The 24,322-nt window shown below is 42.2% G+C and overlaps 1 protein-coding gene across 1 annotated transcript in view; it reads right to left on the bottom strand.

Moving 5' to 3' along the window:
- FHIP1A (FHF complex subunit HOOK interacting protein 1A) overlaps positions 1-23,870 on the bottom strand; it is a 216,489-nt gene extending 192,619 nt beyond the window's left edge. Inside the window, exon 1 of the mRNA XM_080676534.1 lies at positions 23,553-23,870. The gene's annotated coding sequence lies outside the window, so the exon portion shown is untranslated. The remainder of the gene's footprint in view (positions 1-23,552) is intronic.
- Between the last annotated feature and the right edge of the window lie 452 nt (positions 23,871-24,322).

The following is a 24,322-nucleotide window of genomic DNA, read 5'->3' as shown; positions in this document are numbered from 1 at the left end:
CTTGCTTCCAAAATCAGGAGATAAAAGGGCAATACTAGCCCAGAAGAGATTCAACGCTATTGACTAAATCAACAAAAGTATTGAATAAATAATCTTGAATAGCACAACTTGGCAGGAATCTCTGATATTTTTCAATGAAAGAATGTGGTCTCAGTTCTGCGATCTTTCACACTAACAGGGACTTTTGCTAAACACAGAACTCAACATCTAAAAAAAAAAAAAAAAGTAAAGCACTTTGTAGTAGTTAATTCACTATCCTATTGCATGCCTTTCTAGTAAAAAAAAAAAAAAAAATCCCAAGGCTCATTTTGCCTCTGGAGGATGGAAAGCACAAAGAAGAGGTGAATGACTTAAAGTAAAATACATCCCTCTGCCTCATGGCAAGAACCAAAAATGGGACCATCTTAAAAACATGAAGAGTGACTTTGAGAAAGGTTTTAACAGAAACAGCAGAACCCACACATCCACAGGAGTATGAGCCCCTTCAAAGACTACACACTTTTATTACAAAAATGCCCAATGCTCAAAATATTTTAGGAACAACTCTTTTAAGGTTGCCTTCATACATATGACGTTCTCTTGAAATTTTCAACTGTGGTCGATTTGGTTCTTTTAAAAGTGGAACTTGATATCTGTTAAGTTGGAAGTGCATTTAGAAAATAAAGAGAATCGTCAAGCTGGATATTATTTTTAGTCAAAAGCTTAAAGTGCTTTTGTTCTGTGGCTTATAAACTACTTTTAAAGACAATTCTTTAAAACTGTCCCAAAATTCCTTCCAAAGAGCAACAGCTATAGAATGAGCAGGCAACCTCCTTAGAGGACCTCTTTGTAGGGCTCATTTCGCTTTTACAATTAATGTCTTTGGTCTTGTGCCTGCATTAATCAATGAGGTAGCGGAGCTATCTGGTTCTATTTTTTCATGTTATTCGTTCATTTAACAAATATTTGTGGTGCACCTAATGTGTGCTAGGTACTGTGCTAAGTCTAAGGGACATGATGTTGAACAAAAACAGGCCTTTACCTGCCATCATTACGCTAATTTACTTAAGCACATAAATAAGAATGGTAAGTCCAATTGGGATGAGGGGGATACATGATGATGTAAAAAGCCTATAATAGTGGGACCCAACCAGTGTAAAGAGACTTCCTGAGAAAATGAAGTTCAAGCTGAAGATAAATAGGAGTTAACCAATTAAGCAAAGCGGACTGAGGATTAGAGGTATGGATATGGTGGAGGTGGGGAGGAACAGTGTTGTGAGTAGTGAACATTTGTGCAAAGGCTCTGTGGTTTTTATAAAACATATGTGTGCATTACAAACTGAAATAAAGACAGGGGTGCTAAAGTACTGAGAGCTAGTGAGAGAATGGTAGGAGATGAGGCTGGCCAGGTAGTCGGGCTGGATTCCACAGAGCCTGGCACACATTAAGGATCTCTATTTACCTTAAGAGTGATGAGAAGGTGGGGAAGGAAAATGACACCATGAAATTTACCTTCTTTAAAAATCAGTAAGAACCAATTAGGGAGTGGATGGGGAAGAAGCAGGAAGACCAGTTAAGAAGCTACTATAATAATCTACCGTGTTTCCTCAAAAATAAGACATCCTCCGAAAATAAGACCTACTTACAGGTTTCCTTCTGAGTGAAATATAAGGCATCCCCCGAAAATAAGGCCCCAGGCTCTGTCTCAGAATGAAAATTAATTTACCGTAAACTGGTCGCTAGGGCCGCCCTGACTGGCGTCTAGCAACCAGTGACGTTACGCAGAGTCCTGACGTCACTGCTGTGTGGAGGCAGAGCGGAGGTCGGAGCAAGCGGTGAGCGCGGGGCGGGAGAGAGGAGGAGACTTTCGCAGATGCGTGTAGAAGAACAGGAGGATTAGAGCGGACGGGATGCGGGGAAGGTGGTGAGTGCTGGTCTGTCTCTGGTGACACTACCTGATGCTCACGGCCGCCTTCATGATGACTGAAGGTTCTCAGTCAGTGGCAGACCCTGCTCCAGCCCAGATCCAGGCCCCAGCAAGCCCAGTGACAGTCCCCAGGCAGGCCCCAGGGGGTAAATGTCTGATAAAGGGGTAGGGGGATGTCTGGTGAAGGTGTTCAGTGGCACAGGGGTGGGGGGAGGGGGATCACTTTGGAGGATCAGAGGGGCAAATCAAAATGACACAGGAGGATCAAAAGGGGTTACTAAAATGGTAATCCCCCCTGATTCTCCTGTGCCATTTTGATTCCCCCCTCTGATCCCCCTGTGTCATTTTGAGTGATCCCCCTCCCCCCACCTTGATACCCCAATTCCTTTTTTTTTTACCCCTAGAAATGAGCGCAAAAAGAAAAAGCTACTCCGTGGAGTACAAGAAAGGAATCGTGGAAGACTCTTGGGGCCAAAATCTTACTGCTTTCTGCAAAGAGAAGATGTTGAGTATCCGATTGGTCCAAAAATGGCGAGCAGAGTATGGTAACCTCATTGAACAAGTGGACAAGGGAAATGCTAAAAAGTGCAAGTGTGGATCAGGTCGGCAACCATTATTTTCCGAGCTAGAAGACCTGATCTGTGAATGGGTTGTTGACAGGAGAGCAAAGGCTTTGGTTGTGAATAGGGCTCAGATTCAAGAATTTGCCCTTGCAATGGCACCACAGTTTGACATAGCCCCCGAAGACTTCAAAGCATCACAACACTGGCTGGATAATTTCCTTCAGCGAAGTGAACTGTCTTTAAGAAGATCTACAACATTGTTTAGGTTGGAAGATACTCAAGTTATTAAGCGAGCACTTGCATTCAAGTCTTTTATTGATGATGCTGACTTCTCTAAATAAAATCTTTCCAACATGATTGCTATGGATGAAACTGCAGTGTTTATGGGCCAATCATCTCAAACAACAATTGAACAGCGGGGTGCCTCCTTGGCGTACATTCCCTCCACTGCTTACGAAAGTGCACGTGTTTCCTGTATTTTGGCAATTCATCTGGATGGCACTAAAATCCCACCTTTAATCATTTCTAAGGGCAAGAAGGAAAAGATTGAATGTGTTTTGGGCGTTTTTATTCTTGAAACTGAAAAAGCCTGGGCCACACAAGCAGTTATAAGGAAGTGGGTCGATTTAATGCTGCCGCTTGTTATGCGAGGGAGCCAAAGAGGTCTGCTAGTCTGGGATGCAGCCAGCACTCACCGCGCTAAAGACATGAAGACATTTCTTCACGAAAGAAAAATAGATCAGATAATGATTCCCGCAGGAATGACGGCCTATCTCCAGACTCTTGATATTGCAATAAACAAGCCATTCAAAGACAATTTGCGCATGGAAATTAATGACTACATTGAAAATAGAATGGAGAGAAATCAGCGTGGAAACTTTGTGAAACCTAAACTGCAAGAAGTTGTGACTTGGGTGAAGAATTCATGGGAGAAAATCACTGACAGTTGCATTGCAAATGCACTGCGAGCAGGCTACCTTGACAAGAAGTACTCATTTAAAGACAGTGCTATTGCTAAACATGAGAGATTTGGTCCACTGATTCTGAAAGAAATGGAGTCACAAGAAATTCACCAGGAAATTCAGGAATTGGATTGTTATGTTGATGTTCCAGAAGATGATGACATGATTGTCATTGAATAAATGAGTAAATTCTTGATACTGTAGGATTCACAGTTTGTCTGGTTTGTGTTGACAACTACTGTACTACCGTACTGTATACAGGTAATAAATTTCCTTTATTTTCATTTAACAATAAATGTGTACCGTATTCTTCTTCATGGAAAAATAAGACATCCCCTGAAAATAAGACCTAGCGTGTCTTTGGGGGCAAAAATTAATATAAGACACTGTCTTATTTTCGGGAAAACACGGTAGTAGAGAGGGTGGAGTTAATACATATAAATGAATGGACTTGAGAGGTACCAAGGATGTAAAATCAGTAGGGTTAAATGGTATTCTACATTCATTACTAGACCCCTGGTGCACGAAATTCATGCACGGTGCGGGGCTGGGGGGGAGGGGTGCCCCTCAGCCCAGCCTGCACCCTCTCTGATCTGGGACCCCTCGAGGGATGTCCAACTGCCCATTTAGGCCTGATCCCACTAAATGGGCAGTCAGACATCGGACATCCCTCTCACAATCCAGGACTGCTGGCTCCCAACTGCTCGCCTGCCTGCCTTTCTGATTGCCCCTAACCGCTTCTGCCTGCCAGCCTGATCACTCCCCAACCACTCCCCTGCCAGCCTGATTGATGCCTAACTGCTCCCCTGACAGCCTGTTTGCCCCTAACTGCCCTCCCCTGCAGGCCTGGTCACCCCTAACTGCCCTCCCCTGCAGGCCTGGTCACCCCTAACTGCCATTCCCTGCAGGCTTGGTCACCCCTAACTGCCCTCCCCTGCAGGCCTGGTCCCCCCCCCAATTGCTAACTGCTCTCCCCTGCAGGCCTGGGGGCCCCCAACTGCCCTTCCCTGAAGGCCCAGACACCCCAAACTTCCCTCCTCTGCCAGCCTGGTCACCCCTAACTACCCTCCCTTGCAGGCTTGATCGCCCCCAACTGCCCTCCCTTGCAGGCCTGGTCCCTCCCAACTGCCCTCTCCTGCTGGCCTGATCACCCACAACTGCCCTCCCTTGCAGGCCTGGTCCCTCCCAACTGCCCTCCCCTGCTGGCCATCTTGTGGTGGCCATCTTGTGTCCACATAGGGGCAGGATCTTTGACCACATGGGGGCAGCCATCTTGTGTGTTGGAGTGATGGTCAATCTGCATATTACTCTTTTATTAGATAGGATAGAGGCCTGGTGCATGGGTGGGGGCCAACTGGTTTGCCCTGAAGGGTGTCCCAGATCAGGATGGGGGTTCCCTTGGGGCGTGGGGCGGCCTGGGTGAGGGGCCTGTGGTGGTTTGCAGGCCGGCCACGCCCTCTGGCGACCTAAGCAGAGGCCTTGGTATCTGGGATTTATTTACCTTCTACAATTGAAACTTTGTAGCCTGGAGCGGAGCCAAGTCTTCTGCTCACTCTGTGGCTGCAGCCATTTCTGTTGGAATTTATTTATCTTCTATAATTGAAACTTTGTAGCCTTAAGAGGAGGCCAAGGCAGGCCAGGGCTGCAGAAGCTTGGCTTCCTCCATCGCCGGGGGCAACCCTAGCCTCCTGCTCTCTCCAGCTTCGTGGCTGCCTCCACTTTTGTTGGGATTTATTTATCTTCTATAATTGAAACTTTGTAGCCTGGAGTGGAGGCCTGGGCTGGCCAGGGTGTGCAGAAAGCTTGGCTTCCTCCATCGCCAGGGAACCCAAGCCTCCCTCCTGCTCTCTCCATGGCCGCAGCCATCTTGTTTGGGTTAATTTGCATACTCGCTCCTGATTGGTGGGCGTGGCTTGTGGGCGTGGCTTGTGGGTGTAACAGAGCGATGGTTAATTTGCATATTACTCTTTTATTAGATAGGATTGCCTCAGAGATAATGCTTTGGTTTTGCCTAAGAGTTCCTTATTTGTTAATTATTTGCAAACCAAAAAACATCATGCAAATATTAGGGGTCTTTATTCAATCAGTTTTCTGTATCATATTTATCTTCTTTTATATAAAGAAAAAGCAGCCCTAGCCAGTTTGCTCAGTGGTTAGGACTGAAGGGTCAAGGGTTTGATTCCAGTCAAGGGCACGTACTTTGGTTTCAGCTCAATCCCAATCCCCAGCCCCGGTCGGGGCACATCAGGGCGGCAACCAATCGATGTGTCTTTCTCACATTGATGTTTCTCTCTGTGTGTCTCTCCCCATCCCTTTCACTCTCTCTAAAAAACCATTGGAAAAAGAATATCCTCAGGTGAGGATTAACAAATAAATAAAAAGAAAAAGAAAAAGCAGCCAAGAGAAAAACAAAACTTAAGTATTTCATTTTATGTAAAAATGTGTTTTCCTAAAAAATTGTGCTACACTTACGTAATAGAAGAACCTATATCTTAAAGAATATTACTAAGTAAATATTTCTTCCTTGCACAAAAGCAAACACTAAAAAATGCAGAACAGATTGCCATGATACTATATCAACTGAAATGTAAACCTCTATCTTGATTATTCCCATATAACATTTCTCCTTTATTACAGGGTACATAAATTGGGTGATTTTACAACTTTAAAGGGATGAAATGCCTGAGAAATTTAATAATCACCATCAAGTTTTATAATAAACCATTTGGTAAGCAACTAGAATGGCCAAGAGGCTTGCAAAGATTTAAATTTATTCTTTCACCAGTGACTTCACCGACATGGAAAAGTCATTTTTATATCTATATTACTACAATATACCAGCTCTAGTCCACTCTCTCTCTAAAAAAAAAAAAAAAAAAAAAAAATACAGCTTTCCCATAAGCCTGGATTACAAATGTCATAGCAACATAATAAGAAGTTTAATGTACTCCACTTTATCTATTATATGAACATATTAGAAAAGTCTAATTTTATACCAAATTGGCCACATGCTTTTGTGTCTGGCATAGACAGACCAATTTGTACCACAGCTCAGAACAAACAGAAAAGAGGGAGATGGGTTTTAGCAGCCTAGTATATCAACAACAAATGTACCAACTACATTCTAATTCCATGAGCTAAAAAAAGACAGTCTAATTTTGAGATTTTGCAACTATAGTTTATACCACCCCTACAAAATGCAGCTTTCTACTTGAAAAGAAACAAATCCTATATAATAAAAATCTAATATGCAAATAGACAGAACAACCAGAACAACCAACCAACCAACCAGTCGCTATGATGTGCGCTGACCACCAGGGGACGTGTGAGAAACATGGCGGGCATCGGCTGCTGCGGGATGGTGGTCTGTGCACGTCATAGCAACAGCTGCGGGGTGCCGGTCACTGTCATCGGGTGAGCCTCTGGTGGTTACTGAAAATTCTTTGCTCCTGCGTGCCACAGTCCCCCCCAGCGCTCGCACCTGCTGCTGGCACTGGCCCCGCTCACACCCACTGCTGGCACTGGAGCTGCCACCACCGGTCCCAATCGCTCAGTGCCATCAGCGGGTGCAGGTGGCGGCTGCCAGCCCTGATTACCTCTGAGGGCTTCTTCATCTCCCCCTGCTCCTGAAGGGCAATCGGGGCAGCAGCCGCTGCTCACACCCACTGACGGCGCTGGCCCTGCTCACATCTGCTGCTGGCACCAACCCCAGTCACTCGCAGGGCCAGCGCCGTCAGCATGTGGGAGTGGCAGCGGCTGCAGACAGGAGACCAGGGGGCCATGGTGGGAGGGGCCAGGCGGGGGTGCAGAGGATGGGCCAAGACCCATCCCTGTGCCTACATCAGCCTCGAGGCCCTTTCAAGGTGTATGAATTCGTGCACTGGGCCCCTAGTTCAATATAAAAATCACTAGCACTAAGCAAAAAATGTAATGCCACTGCATGTCAATAAACTGACTTCTAAAGGCTAAAATGCACTTTTAAACATGCTGCTTTTGGCAATTTAAGTCACAACTCAGGCATTAGTAATCAGTACCTCTCAGAATCTAGAAAAATCGATCAGAGATTCTGAATATGAATTTGTTTTCCTTCCTTAAAGAAATCATTAATATACTAAGTATATGTGAAATAACTTAAATAGTCTACAACAGTTTCTTGACAGTCATTATCATTTCTAAACATACACTTAAGCCTGAATTGGGTATATAGTGGTAATTTTGAGAAATAGCATACTTCTGGTACAATAGCTCTTTGAGAAATTCTGTGCTCTGCCTCCTGTAGTTTATTTTTTAATTGAATTAATGGGTTGACACTGGTTTAAAAAATTATACAGTTTTTAGGTGCACAATTCTGCAACACATCATCTGTACACAGTATTGTGTGTTCACCACCGCAAGCTAAGTCTCCCTTCATCACCACTTATCCCCACTATACCTTCCTCCACCTCCCTCTACTCCTCCTTACCTCCACCCCCAAAGAAGTCACCACATTGTTACCACTGTCATCAGTGTCCATGAGCTTTTTTTGCTCAATCCCTCCACCCCCAACACCTAGCCCCTGCCTCCCCACCCCCACCAACAGGTGTCAGCCTGCTTCTATCTATGAGTCTATCTCTCTTTTGCTTGTTAGCTCACCTTGTTCATTAGTTTCCACATATGAGTAAAATCATATGGTACTTGTCTTTCTCTGACTCCTATGGTTATTTTTAAATGTATACTTTGAAATCTTTCTGGCACAGGGGTGAGAAAGAGAAGTCATGAGAATGTCATTATTTTTTTGGTTTAAGAAAGAAAAAAAAATAAAATAAAATACATTGGTTTTAGGAATTAAAATCTCAAGCCTTATAATACTGTAGTACAACATAAGAGTAATTTGCAGAAAAATATTAATTACTATTGAGCTATGCCAAGGAATGTACTCCATGTGTCAAGCTGCAGCTCACTTGGACAGTTTAGAATCACATGAAAACACAGTTGAAAGATGGGCCCTAGAATTAAAAAAGTTGACCCTTTCATGATTTCCTCTGGCATGATAAGTTCCTTTGCCTATGAGTCTCCAAAATAACTATACTACTTCATGCACTCACCAATATTTTAGTAAGGGAGAGAAAAAGAAAGAGTTATAGTACCTAAGCCTCAGGTCATCTTACATTTTACAATTTCTGAATTCCAAGTGAAGAGATTATCATTCACCTTTTAATTCTCTTTTTCTTTCTTGTTTTAAGTTTATTGATTTTTAGAGAGAAAGAAAGGGAAAAGAGTGAAACATCTATGTGAGAGCTTAACATCAATTGGCTGCCTCCCACATGCCCCCATCCCCACTCCCCACCAGGTTAAGCCAGAAACACTCGCATGTGCCCCAACTGGGAATCAAACCAGCAACCTTTCAGTGCACAGGGGGATGCCCAACCACCTGAGCCACCCAGCCAGGACCTTTACTTTTCTTGAGATGCCCACAGAAATGTCTAAAAAAACAGTGAAAACTTTAAGGATTAACCAAGATATTAAGAGTTATCATACTTAATTTTTATGAAGAGAAAAATTGTGAGGTTTGTATTATATTATCAGGGGTTAATATGGTATTTTCCAGATTCTGAGAGGAACTGATTACCTAAGCAATATTGATGTGAGAATTTCCCTTTTTTAAAAAATTTGTTTTTACTTTTTATGATGGAAATTTTTAAACTATACAAAGTAGGGGGAATAGTACAATGAACTGTCATGAGTTGGTTCAAAATTAGCAATCATAATTCAGCAAGTCAGAATCTCTCATTCCCACTCCTTGCCTCTGCTGGACTGTTTTAAAAGCAAATCTCAGCTATCATATCTGAGATAAGAAAAAAAATAGCCCCCAAAGATATACCACTTTCTAATCCTCAGAAGCTGTGAATATTAACATACTTGGCAAAAAAAAATGTGACTAAAATTTAGGGTCTTAAGAAGGAATTTACCTTGGTCCTGGCTGGATGGCTCAGTTGGTTGGAGCATGTCCCATACACTCACTGGTTTCCTGGTTAGGGCACATAACCAGGTTGTGGGTTTGATCCCTGGTTGGGGTATATAAGGAAGCAGCCAAAGTTTCTCACAACCATGTTTCTCTCCCTCTCTCTCTTTCTCTCTATCCCTTCATCTCTCTCTAAAAGCAATAAAAATACTAGTATATCCTCAGGTGTTGATTTTTAAAACAGGAATTTACTTTGTATTATCCAAGTAGGCCCTAAGTACAACCCCATGTATCCTTATAAGAGAGAGGCAAAGGGAGATATGTTACAGCCACATGTAAAGGAGAAGGCCATGTGAGAGTGAACAAAGGGATGCAGCCACAAGGGGGGATAGCTAATGAAAACTGGAAGGAACAAGAATTCTCCCCTAGAATCTCTGAGGAGGCATAGCCCTGCCTACATCTTGATTTTAGACTTCTGGCCTCCAGAACTAGAAGAGAACACATTTCTGTTGTTTCATCCACCCAGCCTGTGACAATTTGTTAAGGTAGCCATAGGAAACTAATATCACATAATCTGAAAAAAACTCAGTCTGTAGTTTTAAGAAATTAGTCTTTTAAAAATAATAATACAATACCATTCCTTTTTTAAAGTCCTTTAATTTATCTAATATCCAATCAGACTTTAAATTTTTCCCAAATTGTCTCATAATTTTATATTTATAATGTACCACTGTATAGTTACTTTACCCAAATCAAGATCCAAGCACTGTTGATATGTATCTGGAGTCTCTTAGTAATAGTTTCTTCCCTCTTTGTTTTTCTTGCCATTTATTTATTAAACAGAATAATTTGCCCTATAGAAATTTCTACAATCTGGATTTGGCCAATTACATCTCCATTGTTTAACATGATCTTCTTTCTACCATGTGTTCAATTCTGGTCAAGGGTGTGTGCGGGAAGCAACCAATCAATGTGTCTCTCTCACATGGATGTTTCTCTTTCTGTCTCTCCCCTTCCCTTCCACTCTAAAAATCAATGGGGGGGGGGGCGCGGGGAATCCTCAGATGAGGATTAACAACAACAACAAAAAAAACTTGACAAATAGTTCTGTATATTTCCTATTGCATCAAATTTGGAGGCAAGTAATGTCTACTTCTCTCTCTTTTTGTAACTTTAAGATTTTTCCATGGGCTCAGGGGTTATTAGCCTAACCCATCAATTATAAGATTCCCATCAACCTTTGACCTAATAGTTTTAGCAGTCGTTGATGATTATTCCCTATTATTTCATTAGGGGTAACAAAATGGTAATATCTTATTTGTATCATTCCTTCTGCATTTATTAGCTGGAATTCTTCTAAAAACAAGATTTTGTCCAAATCATCTATTTGGTTTCTCTGAAATACCTTTCCTATAAAAACAAACAAATAAATAAAAATCACTAAGGTAAATAATAACATCTAATTTTTAAGGGAGTGCCAGGATGGACATCTGTCTCTTGAATACAAAGACCACCTGTCTACCTCAGCGAGTGTACCTTCTCAACTGCACTCAACTTAGTCCTCAAGTTACCAATTCAAATACTCGGCCTACAAAATGAAACCTATTTTTAAAGAATAAACCTATTTTTAAAAGCCAGGAAGAATCTGAGGTAGGAGAAACCAAGACAGTGGCATAGGTAAACACCTTAACTTGCCGCCTCGCACAACAACTTCAAAACTACAACTAAAAGACAAAACAGACATCATCCAGAACCACAGAAAGACTGGCTGAGTGGAAATTCTACAACTAGAAGGAAAGAGAAAAGCACACTGAGACTCAGAGGAGGTGCGGAAGGCAGAGGTACAGAGGCATGCGCATGGAGAGGGCTGGCAACTGAGTATGCAGCTGGCTTTTTCAATGCACAGGGAGACACAAGCTACCGACAGCTCTAAATTCCAGTTCCAGGAGAGACTCTGGGGACCCAGATTCATACAGGGAGAAACTGGACTGTCTGGCAGCGGGCGGAACTCGAGGGCGGCTTTCTCTCAGAGGTGCTTGCAGCCATTACCAAGGGACACTGGGACCCGGGGGCCTCTTAGGGCAGGGCTGACAAGAAGCCATTGCTGTTTACTCCACCCTGAGACTCCGCCCCACCCCAGCTGTGCGCAGAGGCTTTTGCATATGAATGGCCTGGCCCTTTGAAATCTAAACTTAACTATCAAACTGCAGCTGAGTCAGAGAGACCCAGAACATCCAAAAGAAAGCCCAAGGCCCCACAGCAGCTTGCATTGCTTCACAGCTGGGCCTCATCTGGGCACCTCCAAAACCCAAACAAAGAAGAGGAATCTGCAGATCTCTCTGTAGCTCCTGCTGGGTGGCCTCAGGCAGAGGCTAAATTAGCGCCTCCTTGAAGATCCAAGAGCCAGTGTACCCAGGGGTCAGAGTAGGACCATCCAGATTACAACTCCTCAGATCCATAAGGGACACACTCAGGGGGCAGACTCAGTGAGCACCAAAGCCCCACTGAAGCAAGTCTTGCCCCATAAGGGTGTCTCCAGCACAGAAGTTCTCCCATCATAGACACAGCTGATCCTCACAGCCAAATTTGCCTGGAGGTCAATTCCTCCCAGTGATACCAACAACAATCAAGGCTTAACTACAACAAGACTGTGCACACAGCCCACAAAGGGGTACACCAAGAGTGTCCACCTCAGGTAACTGGGGAGGCTGAGCTACCGGGCCCTAGAGGACACCTAGCACACAAAGCCACTCTATCAACTCAGGGAAGCAGCCAAAATGAGGAGACAAAGAAACAGGTCACAAATGAAAGAAATGGAGGAAAGCAAATGACTGAATATAGAGTTCAAAACCATGGTTATAAGGTTTTTCAAGAACTTTCTAGAAAAGGCTGATAAATTTAGTGAGACCCTCGAGGATATGAAAAAGGACCAACTAGAAATTAAGCATACACTGACTGAAATAAAAAATAATATACAGAGATCCAACAGCAGACTACAGGATCACAAGAATCAAGTCAAAGATTTGAAATATGAAGAAGCAAAAAACACCCATACGGAAAAGATAAAAGAAAAAAGAATCCAAAAATATGAAGATAGTGTAAGGAGCCTCTGGGACAACTTCAAGCGTACCAACATCAGAATTATGGGGGTGCCAGAAGAAGAGAGAGAGCAAGATACTGAAAACCTATTGGAAGAAATAATGACAGAAAACTTCCCCCACCTGGTGAAATAAATAGACTTACAAGTCCAGGAAGCACACAGAACTCCAAACAAAAGGAATCCAAAGAGGACCACACCAAGACACATCATAATTAAAATGCCAAGAGCAAAAGACAAAGAGAGAATATTAAAAGCAGCAAGAGAAAAACAGTTAGTTACCTACAAGGGAGCACCCATACGACTGTCAGCTGATTTCTCAACAGAAACTATGCAACCAGAAGGGAGTGGCAAGAAATATTCAAAGTGATGAATAGCAAGAACCTACAACCAAGATTACTCTACCCAGCAAAGCTATCATTCAGAATTGAAGGTCAGATAAAGAGCTTCACAGATAAGAAAAAGCTAAAGGAGTTCATCACCACCAAACCAGTATTACATGAAATGCTGAAAGGTATTCTGTAAGAAGAGGAAGAAGAAGAAAAAGGTAAAGATAAAAATTATGAACAACAAATACATATCTATCAACAAGTGAATCTAAAAATCAAGTGAATAAAAAATCTGATGAACAGAATAATCTGGTGAATATAATAGATTCAGGGGCATAGAAAGGGAGTGGACTGACAATCCTTGGGGGGAAAGGGGTGTGGGGGGTGTGGGAAGAGACTGGACAAAAATCATATTCCTATGGATGAGGACAGTGTGTGGGGGGGGAAAGGGCGTGGGGGGGGTGGGAACTGGGTGGAGGGGAGCTATGGGGAGGAAAATAGAGGAACAACTATAATAATCTGAACAATAAAGATTAAAAAAAAAAAAGAATCTGAGGTAACCACACAAAATAAAATAAAATAAAAAATAAAGAATAAAAGCCAGGCTCCAACATAACTACGTCAATTTGATGTTAGTGCTTAGGATTTATGCCCTCTCAGATTAGTCCAAAATCATCGACTAACCACTACAAATCATTCGCTTTGAGTGTGTCATCCTATTTCACTGATACAGACTTCTCATTCTAGATCGTGCCTTTGGTTGGGTGTTCTACACACCTGCATCTCTCCCTGCAAAAAGCTGTCCTCTTCCCCATCAGGAGTAAACACATCTCCTGCTCCTGCTATCCAACACCCCTCCTTTTTGCAAAGGAGGACACAATCCTTTTAGAAAACTATTCCTCTTCCCCACCCTAACTATGTATTTCTAGATGGGATTGCCAGTTACCAGATAATGTGTATCCCTGGCCACAAGTACAAGGATGTTACCCAAGTGAGGCCGATCAGAGCCATTCCTAGGATTTTGAGATTTAGATTAAGGGAAGAAGGTCAGAGCCTCTCTCTGGATGGTCCTTGGTTGCTGGCAGCCATGCCCCAGCCTTGTGGAAGAAATTGACAGAGAAGCAGAGCTTAGAGACAGAGAGTCCTGGTGGTACAGAAGTTCTCAGTCTGGCTTCTCTGGGATTTACCTCACTCTTTGGCCATGTAAGCCAATAAATAGCCCTCTACACAGTTTAACTTCCATAATTTACAACCAAAAGACACAATTTATGACACAACCTCTACCATGATTCTTGACGACTATGACCACAATGACCTCTACCTTTCTGGTTTCTTGTACTTACTTTCTGTACAAATAACACTTCATCACGTTTTTGTGTGTGTTGTCATTATTTGTGGCCTTGCAGATATATATTTTACACACCTTTTGAAAGCCCCTCAATAGTCCCTAGAAAAGTGCTAACAGAACCTCAGTATATAAATAACAATTACCATGGATTATTACTTCCATGTAAAGCACTTCACATCTCTTATTTAACCCAGAAACTTCCTGAGATGGGCATTATTATTTCCACTTTAAGATGAGGATGCTAAGGGTCATCACAGGAAACTTATTTGTATGAAGCCACACTAAAAGGCAGTGAAGGGATTTGAACACAAATTCATTCAAATTTCATCCCCTTTCCACTATGCCCATGTTGCCTCCCATAATAATAAATACTTGCTAATTAGATTATCAGAGAGAACAATAGATCCAGGACTTCCATTTAACACTTGACTTTCCATTAATCTCAAAGTTCATGTTCTTCCGTCATTAAAAATAATAATATTAATATGTTAATACATAAATAAATGAGGTATATGAAAATAAGAATCTTGAAAAAAGTTATACTACAATTTGTCCAAAATTGCTACTGGCAGCCTAAAGACTAAATGCTGGCATTTCTCTTAAAGTAATAGGTAAAAGGAATGAATATTTAAGACCACTCTGTCATAACAAGTTGTATACAATTCCCCCGAGTGTGATATTTCAAAAGAGCAAAAAGAGATTTGTGAGTACCTGTCAATGTGTGACACGCCTACAGCTCTTTGATTGCTCAGAGGAATAGTTCTGTGTCATTACTAGACACTAATAGTTATTGAGCACTCCCATGACTTAGAGGCAAGAACAGAAGGCCTTTAGGAAGAAAATGGTCTGTCTTCATAGTTTAGCAGAGAGAGAGGCCAGGTGGAGAACCTGAAGGTCACCAGCCCTCATTTCTACATGAATTACATCCTTTAGCCAACCTTCCCATTTCCATGTTTGTGTCTCCAATTTCACATGGAGTTCCTGCAAGCAAATTAACTGAGGCAAAAATAGTTGTTCAGCATCTAGCTAGGTACCTTTCATTGACGTCCCATAAATGCACGTTATTGGTTGTCTGTTTCTTTGTTTTTTCCTTTCTCTTTTTATCCTTTTACATGAGGCTCTTATACAACATAGGCACACTTCTGGAAAAGGATAAAAGATGTCAAAGAGGTATAGTCCTTATATATAATTTGGCAACAGCCAAGCCAAGGGGAGTGTGTGCTTGGCATAAAATAAAGAATGGTTGCATCGTTGGTGGGACAAGATTTTGCCAACCTGCATACTTTCGTAAATGGCAGGCCCTAAAGAATACATCACTGTCACAGACTCAAGAATACCTCAAATGAGATCATATATGTGAGAGTGCTTTGTGAACTATGAACAGCCAAGGGACTGTAAATTCCTTCCATTAGTGACAAGGGTATTACAAAGACACAGACCTGGGAAACAGGTAGTGTATGATTTGAAAGAACTAGCTAGCTCTGGATAGAAGCAATCTTCAGTACAAAGAAGGCAAAAAGAAACAGAGACCTTACAGAGGATATAACAGAAAGACTAGACAACTAAGGGGATAGTGGGGAGGGGCAGTGAAGGGTTCCAAGTTAGCAAACTTCCACTCAATTCAAATACTTAATTGAATGTCAGGCACTGGTCTACATGTTGGTACATATAGTCGAAGGTAGGCAATACTAATATAGCCAAAGATCCCAGCCCTTCATGGAGCTTTATATTCTTATGCAGGGAGGCAGTCCATAAACAATACACCTATTAAGTAAAGTGTAATATGTTACAAGATAAGTGCAGGAGCACAGGGTAAAGATCTCCAATGCTGTTCCTCAAAAATTCCATTTAATTACAGGAAAATCATACTGTGCTTGAATGAAATTTGCATAAAATTTGACAAATCTAAATTGCCTAGAAACATATAGCTAATTTTCCAAATTTCTTTCTGTTCATCCTTGTTCAAAATTATTGACACAAGTGTGCTACATAGTATATTCACGGAGGAAGATATGAAAAGACATAGCCAGAGGCCAAGCAAAGGGAACTACAAGATATAAGAGCAAAGCAGGTGACAGCAAAAATAGTTGCAAGCCAGCACCTCAGGAAAGGGCTAATTCAATGGGACTTAAAATATGACTCAATCTTTTTTCCTAGGAAAAGTTGGCTTTAGGTCAAGAATGATATATAGGTTTCATTTCTAGTAACAACCCCAAACAACCAGCAGAGTTTCCCTGGAGCATTGCATTGATAAAGACTTCCAGGTCCTATGAGAAATAAATTAGACATTTCTTCTACAGGCTCGAGATGGGGAAGTGTGGGGGCATGCAAGCTACACATTTACCTTGCCTTTCCCAGGTAGATCTAAATGTATATATAACGGTAAACATTCACTGGCCGCCTACTAAGTGTAAGGCAACGCCAAAAACAGAGGAGGATTTGGAAATCTAGAGCTTGGACCAGGTCCTAAAGGAGTTTATAATCTAGTTGGGAAGAAGGACAAATGTTTAAAAGATAACACTAGAAGGCAGCAAAAGACTAAGTTTTTATAATTGCAGTACAGAGATTCTGATACCAGGAAATTACCACAGGAAAAGACAGCCAAGAAAGGCTTGATGGAGGACCCAGCCTCTGAACTTGGCTTTGAAGAATGTGCCTCACTGAGATAACTGGAAGGAGGAAGGATTAGTCCCAGCAGAAATCGAGAAAAAGGAATAGGTAGGGTGTGGCTCAGGAATGAGAACAGATCAGCAGGCAGCCAGAGAAGAGGATCTGCACAGGACAGCAGATCATAGATGCCTGAGTATTAGTCAGGGTTCTTCAGAGAAATAGAACCAACAGGAGATAGATACCTAAAGGAGAAAGAGACAAGAGACAGAGACACTAATTTATTTTATAAGGAACTGGCTCATGAAATTATGAAGGCTAAAAAGTCCCAGCACCTGCAATTAGCAAGCAGAAAAGCAGGAGAGCCTGTAATATAGTTCAAGGTCAAGGCCAAGTTTGAGTCCAAAGGCAGAGAAGATCAATGTCCTAGTTCAAAGACAGACAGGCAAAGAAAATGAATTCTCCCTTATTCAGCCTTTTTGTTGGAAGGGAGGCCCACCCACAATGGGAAAAGTAATCTGTTTTATTCAGTCTACAGATTCAATGTTAATCTCATCCAGAAATACCCTCACAGAACACCCAGGATAATGTTGACCAAATATCTGGGCACCCCATGGCCCAGTCAAGTTGGCACATAAAATTAATCATCACACCTTGAGTTGAGTCATTACCCAGTAGACAACAAGGATCACATTCAACAACATGGGCAAAGTTGTACTTTATAAAGTCAAACTGCCTATGATATGAAGTAGATTAGAAAAAGAAAACTGGGACAAGAAATAAGATTTTTAAAATTATAATTGCCCAGCCCTGGCCAGTGGCTCAGTTGGTTGGGGTTTTGTTCCATGAACCAAATGGTTTCGGGTTCAATTCCTAGAGTAGGCACATATCTTGGTTGCAGTTTGATCCCTGGTCAGGGCAGGTACGGGAGGCAACTGATCGATGTTTCACCCTCACATCTATGTCTATGTCTATGTCTATGTCTATGTCTATGTCTATGTCTATGTGTGTGTGTCTCTCTCTCTCTCTTTCTCTCTCTCTCTCTCTCTCTCTCTCTCTCTCTTTCTCTCTCTCTCTCCCTCCCTCCCTCCCTCCTTCCCACCTTCCCTCCCTCTGTAAATTCAATATAAACATATCTTTGGATGAGGATTTTTTTTTATTATAATTGCCCATGTGATAATAATAGATCACCAGCAAGCATGTATAAGATTCTATTCAATATGAAGGTGCTCTACTAGAACTAGATGATTAAGATGCAGAGTTACTCTTGTTATTCTATAGTTTAACTTGATGTCAGGATCCAAATGTAGACCTATCCAACAAGAACTGGAGAAGCAAGCCTAGGATTTCAAAAGTCAGCAATGAGGATGCAGATTTAGAAATGATCCATGTAGGAAAGAGAGCCAACTTGAGAACCTGTTCCTGGCATGCCTATACTGACAGAAGCTCGGAGGACAACAGGTTGAGTCAGTCCAACTTGAATCAGGAAGCCTCCTCAAACCTACTAGTGTGATTCACTGGGAAGGAATTACCACTCCTCGGTGAACAAACTAACCCTAAAACATGACCAAGAGGTAGATCATCCGCAAACATGATTACTTTTGGGGGGCGGGGGGAAGGGGGGCGGGCGGAGCGGGAAGGAAGGCAGCAACAAAACCAGTTCACAGATACCTAAAAAGTTACAAGCTGATTCATCTATAGCAACTCCAGGGTCTACTTTTCAAATAGGACATGCAAGATCCTAACCTAAACAGTAACATAGTGGAGAAGTACAAGGAGGGAATTCAGATAAGGTCAAACTTAATCAAGCAGATAAATTTGCATCAACCATTAAGTTTTTAATACAACGCAGATAAATAAGGTAGTCTGGTGTTTTCTGAAGCAAATCAAAGTGAATGAAGGTCCCACTGTCAGATTTTTCATAAAAATCTTGCTTAAAATAAGCAAAAGTGTAAACATTTTATAACATACACATTGTTATGAGAGATTTAAAATATTCAACTTATCTAAAAAGTGACTCCATAATAGAGAATAGGCAGTAATCAAGAATAATATCTTAAGTAAGTTGCATCTTGCCATGAAAAGATCAAAATATGAGTATGTACAAACTAAAATTTCACCTGTTCTAAGAAGTAGTTTTATTAAGCCCCGCTGGTGTGGCTTAGTGGTTGAGAGTTGACCCATGAACCAATAGGTCATTGGTTCCATTCCCTGTCAGGGCACATGCCTAGGTTGAGGACTGGATCACCAGTAGGGGGCATGCAGGAGGCAGCTGATTGAGGTTTCTCTCTCGACCATGCTTTCTTTCTATCTCTTTATCCCTCTCCTTTTTTTCTCTCTCTCTAAAATTAATAAACACACACACACACGCAAGTTTTATTTAAAAAATTTATCATACAAAAATAAAATAACATTATTTAATAAAATAAATGCGGACAATTTTATTTTGAGGATGTACATAGTATTCATGCTAAATGACCTACTGAAGATCATATTTTTAAAATATAGCTATACTCACCAAAACCGGTTTGGCTCAGTGGATAGAGCGTCGGCCTGCGGACTGAAAGGTCCCAGGTTCGATTCCGGTCAGGGCACGTACCTTGGTTGCAGGCACATCCCCAGTAGTGGGTGTGCAGGAGGCAGCTGATCGATGTTTCTCTCTCATTGATGTTTCTAACTCTCTATCCCTCTCCCTTCCTCTCTGTAAAAAATCAATAAAATAAAATAAAAAAAACTTCATTGCAAAGCCCAAGAATCAATAAAATATATATATATATATACATATATATATATATATATAACTATACTCATTCTGATATACTACAAAGAAAATCAACCTAAAATGAATAAACTTTAAGTACAAGTTTCATGCACACAAACAAAACTGAAGACACTAATTTTGAAGAATGAAACATAATCCTGTAATTGACTGGTTATGAACAAAGCTTAGACTCAGTAAAAATATTAATCAACTCTCTAAGATAGTCAATAAAAACTTTACCACAGGAATCCCTGAAATGTTCCTGCTTCAATGAGCCTGAGTCATGAAATTTAGCCAAAGTATCTTATTTCACATTTTCCACATACAGAAGAGTGAAATCAGTTCCTAGCACTTTCTACAAGCCTAAAGACTAAAATTTACCCATTGCCAATATTCCAATAGAGGTAAACTTTAAAAATACCAGAAGAGACGCTAAAATACATTCATTTTGCACAGCTTAGTGGATCCTCTGAAATCCTTAATGGCATGTCCTAGAATAATGTTAAGAAAATGTGTTCTTTTTTAAAAAACTATGCCCCATAAAAGCTAATTAGCAGCTCATCCAACAACTGCAGAGTATTTTTATAGCTGTTATCAATTACTGTCTTCTCTTGGGGAAAAAATTTAAATCAAAAAGAAGCTAAAATGTGAGGAAATAAGGTGAGCCCTGCCTAACAGTTCAGAGCCCCTTGCTACTCTGACCTTTTGTTTCAGTGTCTGGTCATGAATTAAGAATTTCTATCTTCAGTCTTATGCATTCAGAAAAAAAAGTGGGGTATCAATGTAATATTACAGGAAGTATAATTTTAAAATGTTAATATTCTCGTATCCCTGACTCACAAAACTTTCCTACAAAAAATACTCACACAAGTATACTTTAAGGATATTCTCTAAAGCACTGTTCTTAGTATGGAAAATGGGAAGCAACCCAAATTTCTAATAATGGGCAATTGTTTCAATGACCTGTGATGCAATAATATACAGCCAGGATGCTCCATATATATATGGTCATGGAAACATTTTCAAGATATATTAAGTTAAAAACAAAAACCAAGTTGAAAGTTGTTTAGTGTTACCCCAGTTGTTATTAATATTCACAATAATAGTAAACATATTTTAACGGAGAGAAAAGTTTTGGGCAGTTTCTTCAGAATATAAGACTACAGTGTACTTTCATTTTCAAGATTACATCTTCCTAAAAGTTTGAATGTTGAATAATATATATTGTGTATATAATCAGAAAAAAAGTTTTAAGTTAGTGATATATGTGGAATGGAAGTAGGAGAAAATCTTGTGGTTAAAGAAAAAGTTGGGGTGTTAAAACTTTAATATAATAGCTTTAAAATGTCATAAATGTACCACTCTTTTGAAAGTCAGCTGTATCCTTATTCTTGGAACTTCTGGGTACAGCCACACTGTTGACATGCAAAGGCTACAAATATTACATACACATATAGAGGTGTACAGTCCTGTCTTCAATATAGACAGTCTGTTTAATAAGAAATTAAGGTCCCATTTTACATCCAAACACTTCATAGAATGTAGCAGGAAAAAGTTTAAAACATAGCCTTATCTAAATCAGAAATCCTAAATTCAGGTCTGAATCCACCACACAGAGCAGCCAAATATGCATCTAAAAGTTCCTTATTTTCTCTGAATCGCATCTGTTTTCCTCCCGTGTAGGCTGAATATAATAGGACCCACTACAAAATGGTTAAATCACAGTGCAGAAATATTGCACATGTCAAAGCACTTTGTTAATCATAAAGCACTACAGAAATGTTATTTTCTCTTATTGTCTTTACTAAAAGAGCCCCATAAATGAAGTCCCTGAAGTTACTGATCACTCTTGAGCACTGTTGCCCTACCTAGGCTAAAAACTAAGAGTTGGAAGTAGCGGAGAGTAAGCGTCATGTAGATGTAAATTGTGTTCCAAGGTGAGAATCTGAGGGTCCAGTTCTTTAACGACCTATGTATTGCCCTATGAGACAAATCTAACACAGAATAAAGATCAAGCGTCAAGCAGTGACCCAAGAGAGCAATTTTTATATCTGCAGAGAAAGGGAGTTTCCTTATCAAAATTTCTTTTTAAAAGTAATATAAGAACATAATTTCAAAAGTCATTCCTTAGGTAACTCTTTTTTTTTTGTCTCTTCTAATATGTACCTCTACCTCTCTAATAATGTATGTGTGCATCTGCCTGTTGATTTGTAGACATTATCTATTGACTTCCTATTATGGTAGAAAGAACTCTGCAGAGAAAGTGTTTTGAACCAAACTTGGGAGGTTAACATGAAGAACTGTCCAGCAATGCATTACTCTGACTCTGCAGTAAAAACAGTCCTTTTATTTCTAGTCTTCCAAAGACTGCATGAAAAGGGGTACAACCTATAGGGCCTCTATGTAGAGGCAAGAAGGAAGCTAGTGGCCTAAATTATCAGTCTATTCTAAATTTCTCCTGAATCTGGTTCACAGATGTTTGGTTTCTCTTGCCTTTTCCACCTGCCTCACAGTTGATCCTGTTCCAAAAGCTATAGGACAAATAACAAATGGGATCCCAAACTTAGTTTATTTCAATGGGATCCCAAACTTAGTTTATTTCACAATTCTTATGAGCTCTGTGGAAAGGGATTAACTGGAGCTGAAAGAAACCAGCCTTTGATTATCTGAAAAATTATCTAAAGCCAAGAATATGCTGATTAAAGAGTAAATTTATGGCCTGAATCTCCTGCTCAATTCCGTCCAGAGAAGACCAGTTAAGTTCTCCAAATATGGACTTCAGCTGTAGTACAACTAGGTTTGGGCAGCTTCAGGGACAACATCCTGTTTAGTGCCAGGTATACAAGAAACTTGAGGGTCAGGCAAGTGACCCTGCCAAGCAGGCAAGATACACTAAGGAGAGGAAATCTCTTCCCTCATTAACCAACAGGATAAAGGTGATTAAGCAGGAATTATTTTTCAATGACCTACATAATTTCATCAGCGCTGTTATCCATGCTAGCAGAGAGCAGCTGACTTCCTAATGAGATTAATTTGATAGCAGGACCCTTTTAGAGAAGTCAGGGAGTAGTTCAGATTTATAGGGAAGCAACAATAGGTATACATTGTTTACTAGTACTCCTCAGGGCTGTCTGTCCTCTGATTGGGGCTCCTTGTCTCCACGTGGAATTTTGCACGTCCCTAAATAGCTGAGGCTTCAGCACCTGCTAAAAGGTGGAGACCGGATCTGCTAAGAATTCATAGATCCAGGCTGATGGGACAGAGCTGGGCTAATTCATCAGATCTGCTCACAGGATTCCCAATGCCCCTAGCAAACAGGGCTGCTACTGCTGCCACCAACACCTTGCTCTGGCTGGATTAGGACAGCAGCCAGTTCCACTCCCTAGCAGAAGTGGGGTTAACAAGGGAGCTTTGTTGAGGTGGAGGCGGGACACACACACACACACACACACACACACACACACACACACACCATCAATAACAACCGACATGACTTAAACGCAGGTTCACTTGAGAACTTATGAAGAAGTTGAGCAACAGCCACCAAACAAGCAAGTCCTTACACCAGTAAAGTGCTGCAAACCTCAAAGTGGCGCCGCCTGTCTCTAGTGTAAGCCAGGAGTTTGGAGAGGGAAACTGAGCTCTCGATTTCTGTGCCTTTGCCCTGTTCCTCCCGTAGGATCCAGCTCTCGGGCCCCAGGGATCAGGGAAGGGGGTAGAGCCCTGATGACATCTTTCTCCGTCAAAACAACCTGGCTCTGGCTCCCCCAGGGTTGTCCCTGAGTAACGCCAAGTCCCACAGCTCTGGGAGCCACCTCCTACCCGCTGTGCCTTGGCCAACACCGAATCTTGTTAGGGATACTTTCCCTGGGTCCCCCCACACCCTCCAACCCCCACCCCAATACCTGTTCCTCCAGCCCAGGTGGCGGGGAGGGGGGTGATGCAGGAAAGGGACACTTCTGCTCCCCCTTCCCTGAACCCCCTGAATAAAAGAATCCTCAAGTGCCACTCACACAGCAGCATGCCACGTACACGTACCTGTCCCCCTGGCCTGGCTCCTCCTCCCCTCGCGGTGCTGGGGACTTCCCCGACAAGTGTCCCGGGACGATCCAGAAAGTTTGTTCCCGGTCCTGAGGACGTGGACCCGGAGCCTCCCCGAGTGCTGAGTGCCACGGGGAAGGGAAGCCGGCTCCTGACCCGAGACTTCGCAGGTCTCTGCCCGGCTCCTCCCCGCCCGACTCCAACTCACCAGCAGGGCCGGGGGGAAGGAAGCAGGAGGCTGGGGAAGGTCCGAGGGCAACTTTCCGACGGATCACCAGTGGGTGGCTGGGCCACACGGGTCCCACATTCGCCCCCGCCCCCTCCGCTCCGAACCCTTGGAGAGGGCAGGCGGACCGGGCCAGGGCGGGGCCCAACCTGCCACTCCAGGCTGGGAGCGCGCTGGCCCCGCCCCGGCCCCGCCCCTCCCACCCCGCACTACGCCAGGTGCCTGTTTCCAAGGTGAAAGAGGAGGAGCCTCTAAGGGAAAGTTTCCACTGAAACTTACACCCCTGCGGAATGGAGGACAGCTCGCCCTTGGGGGCTGGCCCTTCGCAGGAGCCACGCTCCTTCCTACACTCACCCCCGCGCAGGAAAATAAACCTGCGAGTGGGAAGTCAGACCGCTCCGCACGTCAGGGAGGGTTCAGATTTCTCCCTTCCCAAAGGTTTGACCTCGGCTACTGGCGCCTTGGCCACCCACCTCTCCCCCGCTCCCCAGCCCCTCCCCACCACAGTTTGAATGTTTAAATGTTAGTAAAATCCCAAAAG

The sequence above is a fragment of the Plecotus auritus genome (genome assembly GCF_963455305.1).
Source record: "Plecotus auritus genome assembly, chromosome: 6".
NCBI classification, from domain to species: Eukaryota; Metazoa; Chordata; class Mammalia; order Chiroptera; family Vespertilionidae; genus Plecotus; species Plecotus auritus.
Note: the sequence above shows the minus strand (reverse complement) of the source record. Positions and strands in the feature narration are given on the sequence as shown.